The sequence below is a fragment of the Raphanus sativus genome, chromosome 2 (assembly GCF_000801105.2).
Source record: "Raphanus sativus cultivar WK10039 chromosome 2, ASM80110v3, whole genome shotgun sequence".
Taxonomy (NCBI): Eukaryota; Viridiplantae; Streptophyta; class Magnoliopsida; order Brassicales; family Brassicaceae; genus Raphanus; species Raphanus sativus.
Window position 1 is genome coordinate 16,342,302 of NC_079512.1, and position 23,642 is coordinate 16,365,943.

The 23,642-nt window shown below is 30.5% G+C and overlaps 1 pseudogene; it reads right to left on the minus strand.

Moving 5' to 3' along the window:
- Positions 1-793: 793 nt before the first annotated feature.
- LOC108840722 (probable 2-oxoglutarate-dependent dioxygenase At3g49630) lies at positions 794-3,520 on the minus strand (annotated as a pseudogene).
- Positions 3,521-23,642: the final 20,122 nt, after the last annotated feature.

Below are 23,642 nucleotides of genomic sequence, written 5' to 3' on the forward strand. Positions count from 1 at the left end.
TTATATACCATAGCTAAAAATGGATAAAATCCATAGTATATCAATAGCATAGGAAAAGTACAACTCATGGAGACTCGAAACTTGATACGGCGAGAATCTACTTTGCATTCTGAATTGGAAGGACTACAGTGGACGAGATAGAGAACATGCTCCAACATTCAACATGTCAGAGCTTCAGAATAGACTACAAAAACCTGATTGCTATGATTAAAGAGCCAAAAGCCTGGCCAAACTTCGCAACAGAATTAGAGAGGATTGAAACTCTACAGATATACTTTCCGGACTTCAAGATCACCCATATTTTACGAGCGCAAAATCGGATAGCAGATTTTTTAGCTAGGATTACGAAGTCTTTTCATAGAAAATTCTATTTTATTGGTTGTTCTATTCCGATCTAGTTACCAAACCGTCTTTTATTTGATTAATATATTAGCCATTTGATTTGATGTAAAAAAACACTATTTCTCCTTTTAATTTATCAAAATAAGAAAATTGAGTGGGTGCACCGTTCGCATGTATCCATTCTCCCTACTGTGGCTTCAAATTTATTTTGATAAAACATACTCAAAAACTACAAAAATAAATAGCCACAATACCATAATAATTATATATATATATATATATATATATATATATATATATTTGTATCTTTTTGTAGTTATATGATCATATAGCCACATCTTTTTAGCAAGACCATAAAGTTATGTGGTTGTATCACTTTTTAGTAGTTTAGTAATGTTTTTTTATTAGAACTAGAAATCCAGATAAAAAAATTGCAATTGAAAGCCCAACCAATCAAACTAAATGTTTTCCATTGAATTTGCGAAGGTAGCCTGGAGTTTGTTAACCAGATGCTCTCCATAGACAACTCTTTTGGAAACTTGAGATCTTTTATTTCCCGGGCCTTTGAAGATATCCAATGGTTCAGCCATCGCATCAAAGTTGAACTGTTCGGAAATATACATGATTCAAAATCCTTTATGAGAAAAACACAAAACACTTTATTATACCTCGTAGAAGAATCCGACGCATACACGGTATCGAGGAGAGTTATTGATCACTCTATGAATTGTGGATTCATATACTCCATTTGAAAGTATCTGCATATTTGATTTTTAATGTTTTCAAGAATTGTCTAAATGAAAATATAGGTTAGAGAGAGAACAAACAAAACCTTTAACATGTCACCGATGTTGCAAATAAATGATCCAGGGATCGGAGTAACTGATATCCAACCACCGGCCAAGTTCTTCACCTTTTCAAAGATACAAAAAAGGGAGAATTGGAAAAAAAAAAGACACTTTAAATTTTTCTTTCTCTACAAAAAAATCTCAATCAGTTTTTTTCAGTAACAAAATAGGAGAAAGATCATGGTCATAATATATACCTGAAGAGCAGTTTTATCATCATCTTGATTTATTAGCGACAACAAGCCTACAAAATTACGGTTTTTGACTAAAAAGTGTAAGTTGTTCAAAACAAAATCCTAAAAAGTATTGTGTGTTTCTCCCTCTTGAAACAAAAATTATGAAAATATTGATCCTCTTGATTCGAGTTGAAGCTTACTTACCATAGTCAGTGTGAGCTCCACTGAAATTTTTTTTAAGCAAAAAAAAAAAGAGACGAGTTACATCTGATAGAGTTTTCTTGGCGTGCTACTAATTAAGTGAGGCAAAAAGATAGGTCTTCGTAGTTATACAATAATGAGAAAAGTGTATTACCATCCGATAACATTTTCTTGGTTTACACCTGGATAACCAATAATACGCATTATCCAAAAAGGGTCTCCAACCAGTTTTCCCTCAAATTCATAAGGTGATCCCCAAGAGCTAAGGAGATTCCTCTGAGGATGTTTCTAGATAGATCTTGAAACCATGTGATGAAATTAGAAACCTAAGAATCTCTAAGTTGGAATTAAAGACATAAAGAAAACTGAAAAGGGTTGAAAAATGTTAATACACACCTATGCATAGCTTAATATACTCATCCATCACTTCTTTGTAGTCTTGAGGATTATCTGGCCTTTAAAGAAAACGTCACACACAAGAAAAAAAATAATAAAGAGAGAAATAGTCCAAAGGAGGTATCATCTCACGTAAAAATTAAAATTATATGATTTTTTTTTTGCTAATTAATTAAAATTCTATATATGATGATAAGAGGTATATCAATTTTTGCATTTTAACGTTTTAAACACACACAATTTTGCTATTTTTACAAACGATTCCATTATTTATTATGACCTTTAAAAATATATTGTTGAATTACGTAAATGCAGTATTTATTAAACTCTTACCACTGGTTTGGCCCTTCCATGACCTTTCCAGTTTCTCCATACTTTCCTTGCTCGAACTCTCTGTAACACTGCCCATAAGAGAATGAAAACATATTTAGTAGAATCACTACTACTTGGACAAGATGGCTTAATAGATTGGCTAGTAAGTTGCCTACGCTTACATCAATTGCTTCGTGAAAATCTTGTTTCCCATTCGTAAAGTTTTCTCCAATTCGCTGATATCCTCTGTACAATTCAACACTCATTAGCTAGTGATCCTCCATAAAACACTGTATGTTATGCTAGGAACTAAGTTGCTATTGGTTGGCGATATAAAAATGGAGCTATGTTTTATGTCTCATTAGAAAATTTGAAATCAAACTAATCGTAGGTACTATACTTTGGGGAATTAATTGGACCTCAATCCATATATTCTTAATTTTTTCTCAGAAAAAAAAACACTATATTCTATTAAAAAGGAATTATTGTTTTCAATTCGTTTTCTGGTCGGTGTATTTTGTTTTCTAGAAACAGTAATAATGAATGTAAAAGAACTAAAGATTTTAGTATCCTGTTTTTTTTTTCAGTTTCCAAACTCTCGTTGAATCTTTGCGGAAAAAGGGTTCTCTTAACCAAATATATATATACTTTTTAATCACGTACACGTATATATCTTTTTCTTCTCCTTATGAACAAAATAGCAGTGATGTAATGAAAACACCCTATATATATGTTCAGATCAACGAAACAAACCTGTATCCAGCTGCTGGTTTAATCTTGATCTTAAGTTTCTCCTCATATGGAAGCTTGAAGAATTGATGTGACATCTCTTTCACCTTCTTCATAAGACTCTCACAAATTCCATGGTCAGTCTGCTCCACCACACGAATCAAAAACTTCAGGCCGCAGCACAATTTTATAAAACCCTAAAAAAACAAAGATAAACTCATAATATTTGTTACCACGTAGAAGAAACCGACGTCCCGACAAGCTCGGTCTAGTCTACGGACAACCTCGGCAACGCCGGCATCTTCATTCATGCTGGGATCATCGCATTTGACTAGTAAAGGGCTGATGTCTACAACAAAATTGTCTCATTAGTTTCTTGGCAATATGAAATGAAAATTTTGATGATGATGATGATGATGATAAAGTTAATAATAACGATATTTAGGGAATTTTATCCATACCAATAATTGGTAGAAGTGATTTAGAGTCTGTATCCATCTCAGATTCTTAGAGAATGCTGAAAACTTTTCGCTTTGGTCTATTATATAACCTTTTTTTTTAGCAACGGTCTATTATATAACCATCTTTCGTTATTAAATTGGAATATCCTAAATGGTAATATTAATTTAATATCCATAATTTTTTGGGGTATATTTGCATAATAGCCATGTTTCGAACACAAATTAGGTAGATGTTATTGATTATAACTAGACCTGAGCACGGATCTGATATCTGGGTTTTTAAGGTATTTTTGATTTGCTTCGAATGTTACGGATATCTAATTTTTCGATTTACTTTGCTTCAGAAAAATACAGATATTCGAAAAACGGATATCCGAAAAATAAATAGATATTTGCGAATACTTACGGATATCTCATTTGTTTGATTAATTCATATGATCTTAAAAATTCAATACAAATTTGTTTTGTAAAATATTATTTTTTGCTTGATATAAAGATAAAAATTAAAAGAAGTAATAAATCTACATATTTTGTAAATTTTTAAATTTAGCAAACAATTATAATAACACAAGACTTAAGAAAAAATTATAATTGTCATAAATGTTTTCTCTTCTTTTTATGTAACAATGTGAATAGAATATGTCAAATCATATGTTAGAATAATAACTGTATAATTTTATACATTTAAAACTTTAATTGTAATCAAGACTAGATTTTGACCCGCTCTTCAAAGAGCGGATATATTTTTTGTTTTACATTTTTTAGATTCTTAAATTTTATATTTGTGTGTGTTTTAATCATATTTATATTTTTTAATTATATTTGTGTAAAATATTTTTTAAAATGACTAATAAGATGTTTTAACAATTATATTAAAATAATTGGATCAAACATATATCAATATGTCATGTTGCTGTTTTAATAGAATAAATTAATCAATATATTTTTTTGGTATACTGAATAATAAATATGACAATGACTGGTTTGATGGTCTGTAAAAGAATTATGGTTTGTATACTGTGAAATTCTAATAGTAGTATTGTATTTCCGGTTTATGGGTTCATTCTTATGAACAATGATGGTTTTGGGTGTGTATGATTTGGTTTAAAATTTAGTAGACATTTTGTACGGAGATATAACAAAATTGATTATCATTGGACAAACAGAAAACATGTCTAAAGATATAACAAAATTTCAGGCCTTTTGATATGTTAGTCCTTTTCTTACTTAGGCTTGTTCCGGTAAATACATGGCCCTCTATACTATTAAAACAGAAGCAGTCTTGAAAAATCTACTTAAAAAGGTTGTTTGGACCCTTTCATTAGATTTAAATTTGTTGGTCATATTATATGTTTGTAACAATATTACCCCGATTATTACTCCTTCTCTAACAATACAATAGTAATAATTAAATTTGTTACCAAAGGTAGGGAGAATTAACTATGCCTCCGTCTATAGTATTTATTATTGTACTTTCCATTTTATGTGGTCAATTCTTCTGTAAATCAATTTTCTTTCTCATCATAGTAATTGTTAATCAATTATGTTATACACTATATTTCATACTCAGAATCTACTATCAATAATTAAAATGAGTTATCATATATCATTAAATATATTATACCATGTCATCTTACATTATATAGTTTTAAATATTTACAAAATCAAATTTGATATAAACATTTTCGCAAATCATATGTTAAACCAAATTATATATATACACACACACACACACACATATATATATATATATACACATTTTAGAGAAGTTCTCTTAGATAGCCATTTTTAGTTTATTTTCACAAAAATAGTCTTCCAAAAAAGAAAATGATCAAAAGAGATTTTATTTAACGGTAAGTATGCATTTATAACCATTGGGTTAACTAATCTAAGACTTAGGGTTTAGAGTTAAGAGGTGGGTTTAGGGGTGGGATTCAAATTTCAAAAAATAAAAAATTAAAATTTTCAAAATAAAAATGGTTATTTTGTCTTTTTTTTAGGGCTTAAAAGCTATTCGAGAGAATTGTCCTATAAAAAATATTACGTTAAATAAAGTATTATAACAAAAAAATATATTAAGAAAGTTTAAAAACTATTAAAAACCCTACACATATGTTCTATTGAATTAGCTTAAAGAATCTACCAAGTAAATCTTAAACCATATCAATTTAACAAATGTAATTCTGATAAAATATACACAAAATACAACAAAGGAATAGATTTTGGGTATTCTGATTGGTTCCTTTCTATATGAGTTATTTTTAACGGAAACTAAATTTAAAACATATAAAAATTGAATATTCTTATATTTTCACATTATTTTTATAAACCAAGATATAGTATATATTGTTACAAAATATTTTTACCAAAAAAGAGTACAGTGTAGATATGCTACTTATGAACTTTGTCATCTTACACTGTATAGTTCCATATTTAATACAAACACTAGCAAACCATATGTAAAAAAGAAAAGTTATATATTTTACGTTAAATTATTTTTATATAAGTGTTTAAAAATAATTTTTATTTAATATAGACTTGAAAACTATTAAAATACCTTATAAATATAAATTAATCAAAATCTATTTAGTAAGTATTAAGTCTCACGAGTTCAACGATTATAAAATGCACATAAGAATAATATGGGAGAGTAGGTCTGGGCATCGGGTCTTTTGGTTGGGTACGAATCGGTTCCTTTTAGGTCTAGGTTTTTCGGATTCTAAACATTTAGACATAATTAAGTATTTAAAAATTTCTGGTATAGATTCGGGTTAACTATTTTTGGATCCGGATCCATAATCAATTACCTAAAAAATACATAAGTTTTGGGTATGTAACAGCCCAAACTGGTTTGGTTATTTTAGGACTCGAAGTACCTAAAAACCTAAAATATTGAAACATAAAAATACACAAAATACAAACAAATACCTGAAAAATATTCAAATACTCAAAATAATCTAAATTTTTACCATAAATCTGACTTGAAGAACTGAAAATACCAAAAAGAAAAATCTTAGTACCCAATATTTTATTAATTTTTTCAAAAAAAATTGAACTTGAAACTTTAATCGGAAACCTGAATTTGAAAATTAAAAAAATATTCATAATACCAAAAACACATTTCAAATACCAAAAACATATATGAAATACCAAATATTCGCATACTTTGGATACTGATCAGGTGTTGGGTAGGACCTCGAGTCAAACAGAAGCCATGGGAAAAGAAATAAAATATGTACTTTGTCATTGACCCGGACCAAACCACATCTATATTTCTGGGTTGATTTTGGTTAGGTTTTCGGGTTCGATAAAATGTTCAAACTTAAAAAGAATTATATAAGAGTGTATACAAAATCTTATATAAACTAATTCATAAACTATATAATTTAAAAAAAATGTCTTTTGACGTAGTGACATTATAACATAATAATATACACCAATTCTAAATACTAATTCACAAACTTTGTTTATAATCTAAAAGGGAACCCGCGCTTTCGAAGCGCGGGTCAAAACCTAGTTCATGATTAAAAGATTACTTAATATTTTTTTTTATCTTTGTTACCAAACAATATTTGAATCATTTTTAATTCTGTTGTCAAAGTTTCCAAACAAAATGAAAATGTGCTTCTACTTTAATAAGATAGATATACATGTATTTATATATTGATGGATGGGATATTCGCTTCCCAAAATTTTAATATTTGTGATTTGCTTCGATTTTAACGATATTAAATTTTATTATTTACTTTGCTTCGAAAGCTTACGGATATCCGGAATTTTTGGATCGAATAACAACTAATAACGAATCGAATCAAATTTAACGGATAAAATGCTCAGCCCTAATTATAACATATGTCAATATATTATTTAGGCCAATAATTATCTGATATCATATACTGTTCCCCCTTAAAAGTATTCAGTAACTATGAGTTGTACGGGATGATGTAGACTGTAAAACATATGGTTTAGATCAAGTAGAAATGCTGCCGCTCATCCCTCCTCCTTCTTTTGAAGCAGATTTCCTCCTCCTTGGCTTCAATTGTGACTGCCCCTCCGTCGCGTTTCAGGCCGCCTCCAGATCCGTCGCCGCCGTCGCGTAAGCCACATCCGCTTGAAGCTCCCCTCCCATCATTCAACCGAAACCGCCTGACCCTCCTGACGTTGATTTCTGTCAAGTTTGTCTCTTGATGTTGGGTTTCTGTAGTTCTTCATGTGCCCTTGGCTGTGCAAGCTGCTTCGGGGCTATATCAAAGTCAGTTGGCTCTTGTTTCTTACTTGCAGTCCTTCTCCTTTAGTCACAGCTACAATAATTTCAGATCTGAATTTTGATCGCTACGTGTATAATGCTTATCCTCGTTTTCCGACTAACGTACAGCTGCAGATCTGTATCTCTCTTCGTTCCCGTGGGCGCTGACCTTTCTCCCTACGGGGAAGATCTGTTCTTACTTGCTTTGTAGTGAACAAAGCTTTAGTACTGGTGTTTCCCAAGATTCTCCCGTCAGATCTACGAGCATTGGTTGCTCTGAGCTTTGCTCAACCCCCGTGGTGAATCTCTCTTGTCGGAAGGACCAAAGATCCATCTCCTCCTACCGTCACTACCACTCACAACTAAAAATTTCGGTATTAATTTGCTCTCACTTTCATACTATGACAAAGTCTGGTGAGAAACGGCTTGAATCTGGTTTCATTAACACTCTTTGTTCCGATACAGTAATAGTGGCGTCGGAGTCTTTTATTGGCCACTTTACCTGCCTTTTCACCAAATCTTTTCAAGCTTTTTGTTGTTTCGCTGGTTTGAAGATGGCTGGGTCTCCATCGTCATCCTCACTTGCCCACCACAGTCACGAGACACTGCTTCAAAAAGCATCATTTCATTTGTCTCCATTGCATCGACAGTCTAGAAAATGTTCAGTTTCATCTCCATATCTGAGTCCGTTAAAGCTCCAAACAACTAGTCCTTTAAACTTACCCTTATTGGATAAGTTTATGAAAATTTCCTTTTGTCAGGGACGAGAGAGATCGTCATCCACTTCCTCCATTCAGGAGAGAATCTATTCACCACAGTCCCTCTTTGTAAGAGGGATTCTCACCCGGTATCCAAAACGTGGATCATTGATGATGCAGGAACATCCACATCTCACTCAACGTCAGTTACCTTTGTGGCGTCGCCTCTAATTGCGGAAACTTTGGCAATGCAAAATGTCATGATCTCTGCTCACAGTTGTGGAATAAACTCTCTCTCGATCCATCTAGAGATCGCTGGATTCCTCAACGACATCATATATCTCCTCTCTTCTCCTTTTACTGCTATTGAGTTTATGTTTATGCCTAGGCTTGATAATGCTAGAACAATATTGTATCAAAACCAAGGTTAATCTTTTAAATGAATGCTGTTTCACAGAAAAAAAGAATGAAAGTAGAAATTATTATATATGACGAAGAATAGGCAGCCACATCGCCATGTCATTTATCGAAGAAATTCTACCTGTAGAAAATGAAATAAGTGGTGTAAAATATGAACTTGTTTAGAATAGATGGTTTATTTCATTTACCAACCCTATAAATACATATGCAGAGCACAACACAATGAATAAGGATAAAGAGGCTTAAATGTTCTATTTCATGTCATCAGAATATTATATGATACAAATTCTATATCAATCCTGAAATCTGGATACTAAACCTTATTCCAACTCTATTATAATCCTTAAACCCAAATATAAACCCAAATATAACCCTGAATCCAAATAGCATTGAAAATGCAAATAGCATAGTATATATTGGTGAAATTATGAAATGTTTATAATTTCATAGAGGAAGTTAATGCTGACCTCAACCATACCATTTCATATTCTAAATAATAAGCCCTAAAACCAAATATACACCATAAACTCCTTTAAATGAGTCTGACGGCTAACAACTAATACCAAATCTAAAAATACATAATATTCTATAATACTAAATTATATTATGTAATTATATAATATTAAATTATATTATGTAAAATTAAATTATATAATATAGATTTAGTACAATTTTTACAGATTCAAAAACATGTAACGATAGTTAAAACTTAAAAAAAAAATTACAAGTTATAATTCTAATAATCGTCAATAGGAATGGAAACAGGTAAAATAGTATAATAACATAATATATTTCATTGCATATTATGAATAGAAAAAAACATAATACATATTGTTTTACATTTTTATTATATATACATATAATAGAATATAATAAAATAAACAAAAATGTTCATTTTTCCGACCAAATTTGGATCATTAAGGATTTGTCTGGTTAATAAACATCATCCTTCAGTCCGCGCCGGAATTCCAGAACGAATTAAACGATAAGTGTATTTGACGACATCAGTGGAGATACTACACGTAACCGCATTGGAAAGAAGAATTTTGTTGTTGATACAGATGGAAGAGAAAAACATAACATACGGTCATAGAAATTAGGAGAAGAAAGAAAACTGTGGCAGAAACGAAAATTGTGGTGATGATGAAGTAATCGATCATGTTGATGGTGACTATATATATGGAGATGATTGTCACTGCACAAGTCTTGTCGTTCGCTGTAGGAATCTTCGAAACTCTATTATTCACCACAACTTTTCACCATCAACAAAGATAATTTCATAAACACCCCACAAATTTGATAAGAAACAAATTCATCTTCTCTAAATTAAAAATTATTTGCAGAAGGTGAATAAATATTAAAGAACCAAGAGTTACTTTTGCAAGCAATAATCCTTATGTAAATTATTATTATTATTAGGCGGATCGAGCCAACTGCATACAATACAAGGATAAAAGAGTATTATTATACAAAAGAAATGAAGTATGTCGGTATAATAGAAAAATTGGTTAGCGAGTGAGCAATAATTTTTTGAGAAAATTATTTTTTTAGCACAAAAATGATAACTATGTCCCATTAGGCTAAACTCATATATTTTATGTTCTATTAGACTAAATATTTTCAAAATGCAATACTATCTTTAATTTCAATTAAAATTTTGAAATTAGAATTAACTAAACAATTGATAAAGATTAAAATATTTTTTAATAAAATTAACTAAAATAAAAATATTAAAATCACCAAATGAAAAAAAAACTAAATGTTGAAGTTTTTTGGTATTTTTAATATTAAGAATATTTATTTTTATTATTTGTTACTAGAAAAAATATTTAGAATATGGATCTACGTGAAATATTAAAAATAATATTTGAAAATATTCAGTTTCCTTATATTTATTAAATCGATTTCTTTTAAAAAATTAATAAATTCGTGAAAACATTGATTTTTATTATTTGTTACTAGAAAAATATTGATTTTTAAAATAAAAATATTAAAAAAAAATTCTTGCTAGCAACAATAGCAACCGTTAAACTTTTTAATTTAAATATTTATTTATAAATCACGATTTACTTAATTGTTTTTTAAATTTATTTAATAAATATATTTTCAAATTTATCTTCTCATATTTTCGGAACTGATTATCCTTATCTGTAAAATCTGTATTCTACTATATGTAGAATACAATAAACATGTTTGAAATCGATTTCTACTAGTTTTAGATTTACAGTAATGTGTAGATTCTGATTTCTACATGTTTTAGATTTCTAGTAATGTGTAAATTCTGATTTCTACAGATTTTAGAACAATAGGTTAAACGCGGAATATATTTTCCAAATATTTTTAGATTACTATTATTTGCGTAGATCACGTATTTTAAACATAGTATATTCATTGAAAAGGTGGATTACATTTTCTATTGTGTATAATGTCAATTCTACTTTCTGTAGAACAAAATATGAAATTATGATTTAAAAATTTTAGAAATGGAAAAAATTACTAGTAAGTTGATATAGGTATTTTATTAGTAGTTACTATTTTTGAATTTTTTAATTGATTTACTTTGAAAAAATAATACTAAAGGGTAAAAATGGTATAAAATAAAAATTAGCCTAATAGAATATAGTTATCATTTTTTGGCTCAAAAAAACATTTTCCCTGATTTTTTTAACGTCAGACGCTGCAATTTTCCTAATTTGTTTTGGTACAAATTATACACTATTTGATAATGTATTATTGATACTCCAAAACGAATCAGATATGACGTTTACGTGTTTCAAACGTTGTGTTAAACCTTGGATAGATTACCTAACCGAGTGTTGATCCTTTCCAGGTTTCCTATAGCTTAAAAGGAAAATAACAAAAATATCAGTGGCACAAATATTAGTTACCTTCAGGAAAAAGGAAAGCCAAATCGCTTTAAAAGGAAACTAGATTTTGACCCGCCCTTAAAAAGGGCGGGTATATTTTTTTGTTGGAAAATTGTTTTACGTAATAAAAATTATAATTTTTGATAAATTATATATTTTAAATTTTTACGAAATTTATCTTAAATTTACTTATATGACCTATTTTTTTATTTTCAATATGACTAAATTTTAGAAGATTATAAATAATTCTAACCCGTAATAAGATTTTATATATTGAAACCGAAGTTAAACTTATTTTACACTCAATTTTTTAATTTAAATTAAATATTTTATATCTTCAACACTCTTGTATTGAAAAATTCATTAGTGCGTTTCAAAATAATTTCTATAATTTTATTAAATTTAGTTTATGTGATTTAGTTTTTATTTTAAATGAAACTATTTTTAAGGAGTTTAGATAATTCAGACCCGTATTATGATTTTGTTGATTTAATTTGTTATTTCAAATTGATTTTATTTTGTAGTTTCATTTAATAAATGCTTTCAAATAATTAATAATGTGAAATATTTTTTTGGAAAGATATGGTGCAAACATTTAGGAAACAAAATTTTCAAAAATGCTAAGAATTGAATTATATTAAATACTCTTTAATGTAATTGCAAAATAATGTCCTTTGATTAGTTGCATATAATGCTGAAAAAAAGTAAATGCAAATTTTGTAATTATTTAAAAATTTCAGGGGCAGATTCATAAACAATCATCCGCTTTAATAGTATAGGTTATATTTTGATCTGCGCTTATCACCAATAGAGTGAGAAGTTTCCTAAACCCCAAAATGGTTTTCGCCGACTCATTGATTTTCTTATCAGTGTAGTGTTCAAATTAAATAATCCTATCAAAAAGCTTGTTACATGAACACAACTCCATTAATATACAAAGAAAATGAACACAACTCTATCACAAAGTTTATTCTCATAATTATCGGAAATATGTAATCGATGAATTTATATTATAAGAAAAAACTGTTTTTAGAATAAATTAGGATATTTGAAAAATTATAGAGATCTAGAATTATGGTAACAATATTACTTATGGTTATAATTAAATTCTGCAAACTTATTGTTTAAATGGTAAATGTATGAATTACGATTGTCAAGTAGATGTTTTTTGTATTAAATACTTTTAGTATATAGGATAATTGATCATAATATATATATTTATATATATGTATATATCACTTATACAAATTTTAATTTATTTAAGGACTTTTTAATATTATATATATTAATATCTCCAACTATATTTTGAAAGCGCAAGATTTTTTTTGTTGATAAAATTATTAACCCGTTTGTACTTGTTACATGTTTTATATATTTGATGGAAAAATCTGTAAATAATAATTTTAAAATTTTCTACTCATTAATTATAGATTTATTTTGGAAAGTCAACTTTCTTTTAATTTTTTTAATATGTGTCATTATTATGAGTAGCTGTAACATTTTTTAAAGTAGTTTGTTTGAAGTTAACAAATTGATTTATTAAACGTATTCTTTGTAATTTTTATTTAAAATTAAAAATAATGTTTTCGCGGTCATTTAAATGATAATTACAACAAATATAAAATTTTAAAAATATTTAAAATTCTCTTCACGTTTTTTTATTTATATTTTTAAGTTTCCAAAATAAATCAAAACAATTATGCAACAAACAAATCAATCCTAAAATTAAGTGCAAGTTAAAATATGAGATTTTATTGTTGTTCGGTTATTTAAGAAATTTTAAAAATAAATATTGTTGAATTAAATAGATTTTGTTAGAATTAAATAGATTTTGTTAGGATTTAAATAGAAATCATATATTATAAATAAATCAGTGGCATGAATCTGTAAATATATTCAAAATAGAAGGGCACCTCAAAAAAGGGCCTTCTATTTTAATAGTATTGATAAGAAAAATATATGTGGCAAAAATATCAGTTACCTTTAGGGAAAAAGGAAAGCCAAATCTCTTTGTTGAACCAACAAAAAGGAAAGCCAAATCTCTTTAAAAAGGCAATATATATTAACTACTTTTTGTAACATTTAATATGATTTGTTCTATATACTTGGATAAAATAAAAATTCGGACGCCAAATGTTAGTTGATTATAACCAATTTTAAAATTTCATTCGATAACCAAATTTAAAAAGTTGTCTCGTTCTCTAAATACTAGGTAATAATGCGCCTCACACGAAATAAAATATTTAATAAACTTAACTTGAAAACGTATGAAGTTCTAATCTCCTATATATTAAAGGAGAAGCATTTTTAAGACTTTTCTTAAACGATTTTCACCAGAATGCATGAGAAGGCTCCCTTCCACGTGTCATGCTGTGAGCGAATTTAAGAAAAATGGATTATTTAATGCATAGCTTTATTTCCTTATTTACTTACATGACAAGAAACTTAACGATTTTTTTTTCATGATCGAACAGGGAAATTATAAGCCATCACACCACCTTGCGGTTGCATCCTCTGCATGTTGTGTGCAACCATCGGTCTCGGCATCGACCTACTCCCCATCCCATGACCTCCCGCCACGTTTCCCGCCGCCACCGCTTGTTGATGCGTGTCGTGCCTTCGAAGTCGGTGTTCGTATCAACAGGACGAGTAGGGTAATTCACGTTCTTCTCCATCGGCTGAGACGCTACAAACGCGTTCCTCCCCGGGAGAGGCTCCATCCTGAAGTACTCATGCTCCAACGCCTGCGAGGCTGTTATACGCTTCAGAGGATCGTACTCCAGCATCTTGGACAAGAGATCATAAGCAGGACTCTTCGGGTTCAAGTGAACCACGTTGTGGAGACCAAGAGAATTGGAAGAAGGTCAAGAGAATTGCCAGCCTTGCTCGGATAACGACCCGTGGGATGATTTGCATACTATATTACAATATCCTCGACACTTTTTCTACGACGTCTTTGATTTCTTGACCGTGTAATGTCAGGTGATTTGTTTCTTAGGTTTTCTCTCGGATATGCCTCTCTCGCAGCTGCTATTACTTTGGTTGAGTTTCTAGAGTTTTTGCTTGGAATCTTGAACTGTATTGTTCCATCAACCTGGTGAGATAACTACTACGCAGGAAAAAGAACCGATGCGGTCTTGAATCTGGAGACCACAAGCTTTGTGTCTGAACAGTTAAGAAGGTTGTGTTCTATGTTAAACCGAGTACCTCCTTTTCTCAGACGGTTCGTGAAACCTAATTCCATTTTTGGAAGATTAGTACTCAGTTTGATATTAGTTCTAGGAGTTTTGGTCACATGTGTAGGCGTCAGGTACATTTACGGTGGTAGTGGAGCTGTAATGGCTTATCCTCTCAAATGTCATGTATCTAAGTTCACGTTAGCAACTATGACGTACGACTCACGTCTCTGGAACCTTAAAATGTACGTGAAGCATTACTCTCGATGTCCTTCAGTGAAAGAGATCCTTGTCATATGGAACAAAGGACCACCTCCTGAACTCACCGATCTGAACTCTGCCGTGCCGGTCAGAATCCGAGTCGAGAAGCTGAACTCTCTAAACAACAGGTACAACATCGACCCGTTGATTAAAACACGAGCCATTCTTGAGCTTGACGACGATATAATAATGTCATGTGATACCATTGAGAAAGGGTTTAGAGTTTGGAGAGAGCACCCTTAGAGATTGGTAGGATACTACCCGCGTTTTGTTGATGAAACAATGACTTAAAGTGCGGAGAAATTTGCGAGGAGTCATAAGGGATACAATATGATTCTCACTGGAGCTGCGTTTATGGACGTTGGTTTCGCGTTTCGTTTGTATCAGTCCGAGAAGGCGAGACTTGGTCGAGAGTTTGTGAACGAGCAGTTTAACTGTGAAGACGTTTTGTTGAATTTTTTGTATGCTAATGTGAGTGGTTTGGGAAAGGCTGTGGAGTATGTGAGACCGTTTTTGGCTATTATGCTTTTCAGATTTTTATTTGGTATTGTTTCCTTTTGTCATATATCCTTTCATTGTTGTATTCGTATTTCTTAGAAATTTAATCATAAAAACAAAATATAAGCACAATAAATTAAATTTCATATATCATTTCGGTGTATATGATATATATATATATACTGTTTATTCTTTGTCACTTCTTTACGGTCGAATTTATATATATTGTCTTTTTGTTACATTAATATCCTTATTTTTACAAGAAAATTCTTTTGTGCATCACGTAATAAGTGTCATATTTTCATGGAAGAAAAATAAGATACGCATTTAATATAAATCTCACTGGACCGAGTGATTGTGGTCGGATGGTAAGGAGGCGGACATGGGACACTAATATTGTGTGAAACTAAGTCACAATTATTTTGATCACCTAACATGGATTTGAGCCCATGCTTTAGAGCTCATTTGAATACCCGGAGAGAGAGTCTATCCGTGGACTACACCTCTTCTTGGAGATTAGTCTGGGCCTCTCCATGGGCCTGAGATACCCCCAGATTAATAAAAAAATAAAATAAATAAATTTCATTGATAAATTTAGTATACAGCCGCGAGGTTAATTGCCTGTCTCCAAAGATCGTAGGATATCTAATTTATGTATTCAGTTATTTAAATATAACATTATCTAAAATAACATTTTTCTCAAACGGCCGAAACAATATAGAAAAATATAGAAAGCCTAAATAATAAGAGTTACATAAGGTATAATATATAGTGTTTTCATATTCACAGGTACATTCAATTTATTGCAAAATTTGCATCCCAAGTAAAATATTTCAAAATATGGTAGCTTTAGTAGTATATTAAGTCAGACATATTTAGAATGGTATTTATATATTAGGAGGTTAAAATAAAAATAATATAATACCGAAAGAATATCCAGATTAAACAGATATAATATTATTTTATCTTAAAAAATAAGGCTGGACAAAATATCCGGAATTGAAGAACCGACCCAAAACCGACCCAAAAATCAGGGTCCCAAACTCGATCAGACCCGGGGTAAATAACCGAATGGATCCTAAGCTGATGTATCCGAAGAAGAACGGTACTCAACCTGATCCGAACCGAGAACCGAATGAGTATCCGAAGATTTCCGAAATGTAAAAATATATTTTAAAATATTATTTATATTTATATGTATAATTATTTCAAACATTAAAATTATAAACAATTGGTTTATAACAGTTATATAAATTTGATTTTATTATGAATTTGTTCATAATTTATAATATGAAACAATTGGTTTACATTAGAATTGTCTAAAATTCAAAGAATATAAAACCAAACCAATATAAATAGTCTTTAGTTTATCACTAAAAAACCAAAAATCTCAACCACTTTAACCGAACAAACGAAAATGAATATGAATTTAGAATGTATTTATATCATAGGATCTTAAAATCCGAAAACAACCCGAAACTAAACTGATATCCAAAATAAACATACCTAACTTCTTAATATCTTAAAAATAATCTCATCTCGTACAAGGCACGGGTTATCATCTAGTCATTTTGTTAAAAGATAAGTAGTTTACATTTATGTCGACATTTGATCAAAAAAATAATTGATTGTATATCATATGCTTCCTCTGTTTCATAACAATTGTCGTCCTACAATCTCAATATAAATTATACTTATTTTCGGCTGAAAATTAATTGTAAACTGTATTGATTTTATAAATAATTTTATTTATCTCAAATATTACTGGCCAGAAAATGTAATTAATAACAACTTACATATATTTATGTCATTTTCTTAATATATGTGAAAAATATCAAAATAATATTTTTTCACAAACGAAATCAGTATTGAGTATATATACATAAATAAAAATATTTACTTTTCCAGATTTTAAATTTTCCAAACTTCACGACACATAGCACTGAATCTTGACCACGAAGCTAGATTATAGCTTCATTGACATCCGGAGTTAACTTACCCCACAACACTAATGAGAGTTAGTCATCTAAGAACATCTCCAATGTACATCTTTATATTTTCCTCTAAAATAGAGATCTCTATTATAGAGGTGGATTTGCTCCAATGTATGCCTCTAAAATAGAGAAGAGAAACTCTATTTTAGAGGAAAATATAGAGAAATTATACTTTTTTGCTTCTATATTTAAAGATGTAAATATCATATCTCTATATTTTCCTCTATAAATAGAAGAATTCTGTTATAGAGGCATATATTGGAGTAAATCCACTTCTATAATAGAGTTTTTCTATTTTAGAGGAAAATATAGAAATTAAAATAGAGGTGGGTTGGAGTTGGTCCAAGACCATCTCCAATGTATTTCCCTATTTATATCTCTAAAATAAGGGGAAATTTTATTTATACACTTTTCTTGGTACCACTTTTCATATATACACTAAGAAGGAGAACATTTTCAAAAATACCTAAATCATTAATTGATAAAAGACAAGAACACCCCTCTCACAATCTAACCTAATTTCTTATCATTTTCTTTGCCGAGAGAAATCTTCGTCGAGCTCAACGACAGAGACGACAACGCGACGAGATTGAGTGATGACGATGGCGACGCGACAAGACCGAGTGACGACGGCGAGGATGAGATCGAGCATCGACGGCGAGGATGAGATCGAGCATCGACGGCGAGGATGAGATCGAGCAAAGACGGCGACGGTGAGGACGAGATTTGAGTGATGACGATGGCGACGCGACAAGACCGAGTGACGACGATGAGATCGAGCGACGACGGCGAGGATGAGATCGAGCATCGACGGCGAGGATGAGATCGAGCGAAGACGGTGGCGGTGAGAACGAGATCGAGAAAGCCATTGGAGGAAATAAATCAGAACGCGATTAAAGGAGACAACAAGGAGAAGATGATAAAAAGAGAAAATGAATCTGCTTAAGTCACGAAACCTCAAGTGATAAGCAGAAGCAAATCGTTGAGGAAATCACGGGACTTCGATTTCGGTCTAAAAACATTGTTGTTGCAATCAAAGGAAGAAGATGACAAGAGCAGTTACACAGCGCTGTTGCTGAAAGATATCAAGAATTTCTATGGGGGGGAGAGTAGTCACGATGATGAGGAGGATCTGTTTAGTCTTCTTCCGTCTTGTGTTACAAAAGCTTGCTCCATTGTTGAAGCAGTCGCCGATCTTAACTCCACCAGCTCAGATTTGAACCAGTTTAGATTCACTTCTACGGCGGTGAAGAAAGCAGATTTGATGGAACCGAGCTTTGAAAAGTATGTGACTGTGAAGAGAGGAGGTTGTTCGTTGGAGTTGCAAGAATCGTCATGTGCTAGCAACAATCTTACCTGACCAGGCAGAGTTCGATTTCTCAGGCAGACAACTCTCTGTGTTATCGCATTTCAACTTTAGTCTAATTGTTTATGTTTATTGTATTCCTTCGTGTTTTCTATTCAATTCAATTCAATTGAATCTACTCCTCAAAGTTATGTTACTTTTGTTGAGATACTAACATGCATAAATTACATGTTGTATTGAAAAGAAATCAGTAGAAGATCTTTAAATCCGTTATAAGAGTTTAATTATAACCATTTAGAAAGGCTTATAAGACAATTTATAAGGTTTGTTAAATAATTTATAAAGTTTGTAAAGGTATGCAAATAATTTATAAGGGTTTATAAAACATTTAAAAAATTCATAAAAGTTTTTATAAAGTTTAGAAACCATTTAACCATTTAGAAAGCCTTATAAAACAATTTATAATGGTTTGTATAATAATTTATAAGGATTTATTAGGGTTTATAAAAATAATTTATAAAATTTATACACCATAATAAAATATTCTAAAACTATTTATAAGGGTATTTAAAATTTTTAAAGCTGTGGAGCCTTGCTTGCTGTCCACATGTGCCTCGGAATCTGCCATGTATCATCATCTCTTTACAAAACTTTATAAAGGTATGTAAAATTACTTGTAAGAATATATAAACCATTAATAAATGCATATAAAACAAGTTAAAAAATATATATAAACTATTTATAAATGTTTATAAGAAAGTTTATAAATAATTTATAAGGGGTATGTATACTATTAATAATGGTTTATAAAAACTTTATGAAAGATTATATTCAGTTTATAATGGGTATTATAAGAGTTGTATATGTTTATAAATTAACTAAAAGAGTTTATAACCATTTAGAAAGCCTTATAAAACAATTTATAATGGTTTGTATAATAATTTATAAGGGTTTATAAGGATATGTAAATAATAATATAAGAGTTAATATATTGTATATAAAAGCTTATATGATTTAACTATAAGATATTTTATTTTGATTTACAAGAATGTATAAATTGATTCATACAAGTTTATAAATTAATTTATAATACTTTATAAAATATCTACTGCAGGCTATAAGTTAATTATAAACAAATTTATAACGTTTTGTAAATCATTTGAATCTAGCTCCAATGGAGTTTGTACTTGCAAAACTCAACCCAATCCACTGCGTACATGCCGAAACAGGCTCAAAATGATCAGTCTTGTGTCTGCTCCACCTCACTCTATTGCTCATAAGGCAGAGCTGAACTATGCCAAACACAAAATGTGAAAGATTTACCACTGTTGCCACCATCTCTGAACCATCTTCTTCTAGTGTCTTGGACAAAGAGATAGTTGGTATTGCAGCCTGAGACTGAAAACAACTGAATCTCAATATCTCAAGATTTATAAATTCTTACAATTTTTTTATAATTCTCATGTAAATGTTTGTAAATTATTTATAATTATTTACAAAATCATTTTCTAACCAAAAGAATCATTATTGTATGTGTAATTATAGAATTCATAAATATTCTGTAATGATTTATATCATCTTATAAGGGTTTATAAGAGCCTTTTCTTTTGTGTTGATGGGTTTAGGACATATTTATAAGAGTTGATAAAATATATATGAAATATAAATCTATTTATAACAGTTTATAAATATATTTATAAATATATTCCAAAGATTAGAATTTATTAATCTTCATAACACAATTTATAAGAGTTTATAAAATAAGATTATGGTCAAATGAAAAGTCTAATTTAAGCACAACTAGATTTTATAAGGGTCTATCAATAATTTATAAGAATATGTAAATGTTTTATACGGGTTTATAAAATCATTTATAAGGGTTTATAAAATCATTATTTATAAGAATTTATAAAATCATTTATAAGAGGTAATATAAGAGTTGTATAGGTTTATAAATCAACTAAAAGAGTCTATAACCATTTAGAAAGCCTTATAAAATAATTTATAATGATTTGTATAATAATTTATAAAAATTTATAAGGGTATGCAAATAATTTATAAGAGTTTATAAAAACAATTTATAAAGTTAATACACCATTATGAAGGATTATAAAAAATTTATAAGGGTATGTAAAATCAATGGTAAGAGTAAATAAACCATTTATAAAGGCATATAAAACATGTTATAAAATCTATAAACCATTTATAAATGTTTATAATAAAGTTATGAAAGTTTATAAATAATTTATAAAGGGTATGTATACTACTAATAAGGGTTTATAAAAACTTTATGAAAGCTTATATTCAATTTATAAGGAATATTATAAGAGTTGTATAAGTTTATAAATCAACTAAAGAATCTATAACAATTTAAAAAGACTTATAAAATTATTTATAATTGTTTGTATAATAATTTATAAAGGTTTATAAAAGTATGTAAATAATTTATAAGGGTTTGTAAAATTAATTTATAAAGTTTATACACCATTATAAATGATTATAAAACAATTTTGTTTGCTAGATTGTGTTAGCAATGAGATATCTGCAGATACAGCAACCACAGTAGCACCAAACAAGATCAGATTCAAGGTTTATAAAAGTATGTATATTATTTATAATAGTTTATAAACTATTTATAAGGTGTACAGATGATTTATAAATATTTATAAAGTCACTATAAATGATTCATAGTCTTTTATAAGGCTTTATATATTACAAAGGTTATTTTTAAAAGGGTTTATAAAACTATTTACAAGAACTTATAAGCTATTTATAAAAGTTTATACATTTGATGCCAAAAAAAAGAGTTTATACATTTATTTATTGCAAATGTATACATTTATTTCAGGGTTAAAGAGTACGTTGACGGTGGTGAATTTGCTGCAGATGTTCTACATCTTCTAGAGGTTGTTGTAATTGAAGACGCTGGTCACTTCGTTAACCAAGAGAAACTCAAGAGGTCACTGCGCACATCAGTGACTTCTTCACCAAGCTTCAGGACAACAAGAAAAGCTTCTAGGGTTCTTGGCTGTTGCGTTGCCTCTCAAATAACATTCTTGTTCTTGAAAGTGTTGTACTTCGAGCAGATTATGAATAAGATTTTGATATTATAAAAGCTTAATGTAAGTGACTCAACACACGATGAATCCAGTAGAAACAAAACCTAAACATATTGTCTGAAGCAAGCACACGAGAAGCAACAATTCACTAATGAGAAGCAAACGAGAAGCAAACGAGAAGCAACGAGAATAGAGATTTAAGTAAAGAAGCAAACAAACACTCTGAGAATCAAGTTCAAAGACGCAGAGATAATGTTTCTTAAACCTTGAAACCACAGCTCTTCCTCTTTCCTCTGGCCTTCTCAAACTTCCTTCCCTTGGACCGAACATACGGCTTGGAGTGACTGTGTGGCACACCAGGAGCAGGGCCGAAATGCTTCACTGCCTCATGTGAGTTCTCAGGTCCCCTAAGAAGAACCTACACACAAGAAACAAGTTAACTATTAGATGACGTGGATTTTGATAAAATGAAGAAGATCAGTTTTGGTTGAGAGAGATATTATTACAGTGTTCTGTCCCAAAGGAGCTCTGATAGCAAGCTGGTAAAAGAGCAACGACGGGTTTACCATGACAAACTCAACGAAACCGATTCTAGTTGGATGATGATGATCTCCCAGAAGCCTTAGACGTAAAACCTCTCCACACAGCCTCAAAGAAGAGTTTTATGTCCGTTTGAGTGACACCACTAGACTTGCTTCTGCCACTGTTTGCAGATTGATCCTTGGATTGCTTTGCTTTGCTGGTTACAACCTCGTAAATGGTTGGAAGATTATTTATCATCTGGAACAGCCTCATCCTGAAACAAATTCATTCAACTCAGAGGCAAGAAAACTACAAGTTACCACCAAACAATGTGTACAAGAACATAGAACAGTGGGAAGAGAAGGAAAAGTTATACCTCTAGTTTTTATCAAAAGAGAAACGTGCACCAATGTAAAAGGCAGCAGAGATGAGCCAAGAATCCGAGTGAACTGCAATCAGAGAAACCCAGTTTTCCTCTGCCATACCATCCCTTGCGAAGTTGATGCCAAGAGCTGGTTCAGGAAGCTCAGGAGGGACCTCGTCGACAGGGAGATCAACCTCCCATACTCAATTAGAGCCAAACTCCGAGTTCCAACGCTCGATTACTGCCATTGATTTCCGAAAATCATCATATCTTAGCGGTCTCACCTATAAACATTTACACATCCATTCATCAACTCAAAAGAGACTTCAAAATCAATTTGAAAGACAAAGAGTTTAGAAAAGGTTGGTATAATACTTTATTTGCTTGGATGGTGAGAATATCTGCACCGAGTTGTCTGATTGGTATCATTGCAGCTTCAATTCCTTCCCAAATCCAAGTCCTTTTTCTCTTCTCGCCACTCTATCGCAATCATGGCGATTATGCCTCACTTGGCTCATCCCAATGTCTCACTTCCATCACAAAAGCAATCCGCCGACATCTCAAATATCCGATCGTATCCTTAGCCGGAGCTCGCCGGATTCTCACATCACATCGACGAAGAAGATAGAGTTGATAGTCGACGTCGACGTATGTAGTCTTAGGTTTAATTAATTAGGGTTTAATGGTCTTTCTATTATTAAATTTTTAATGGTATAAGTGATTAAGGTAAAAATGAAAAGTGGTACCAAGAAAGTGGTAGTTTAGA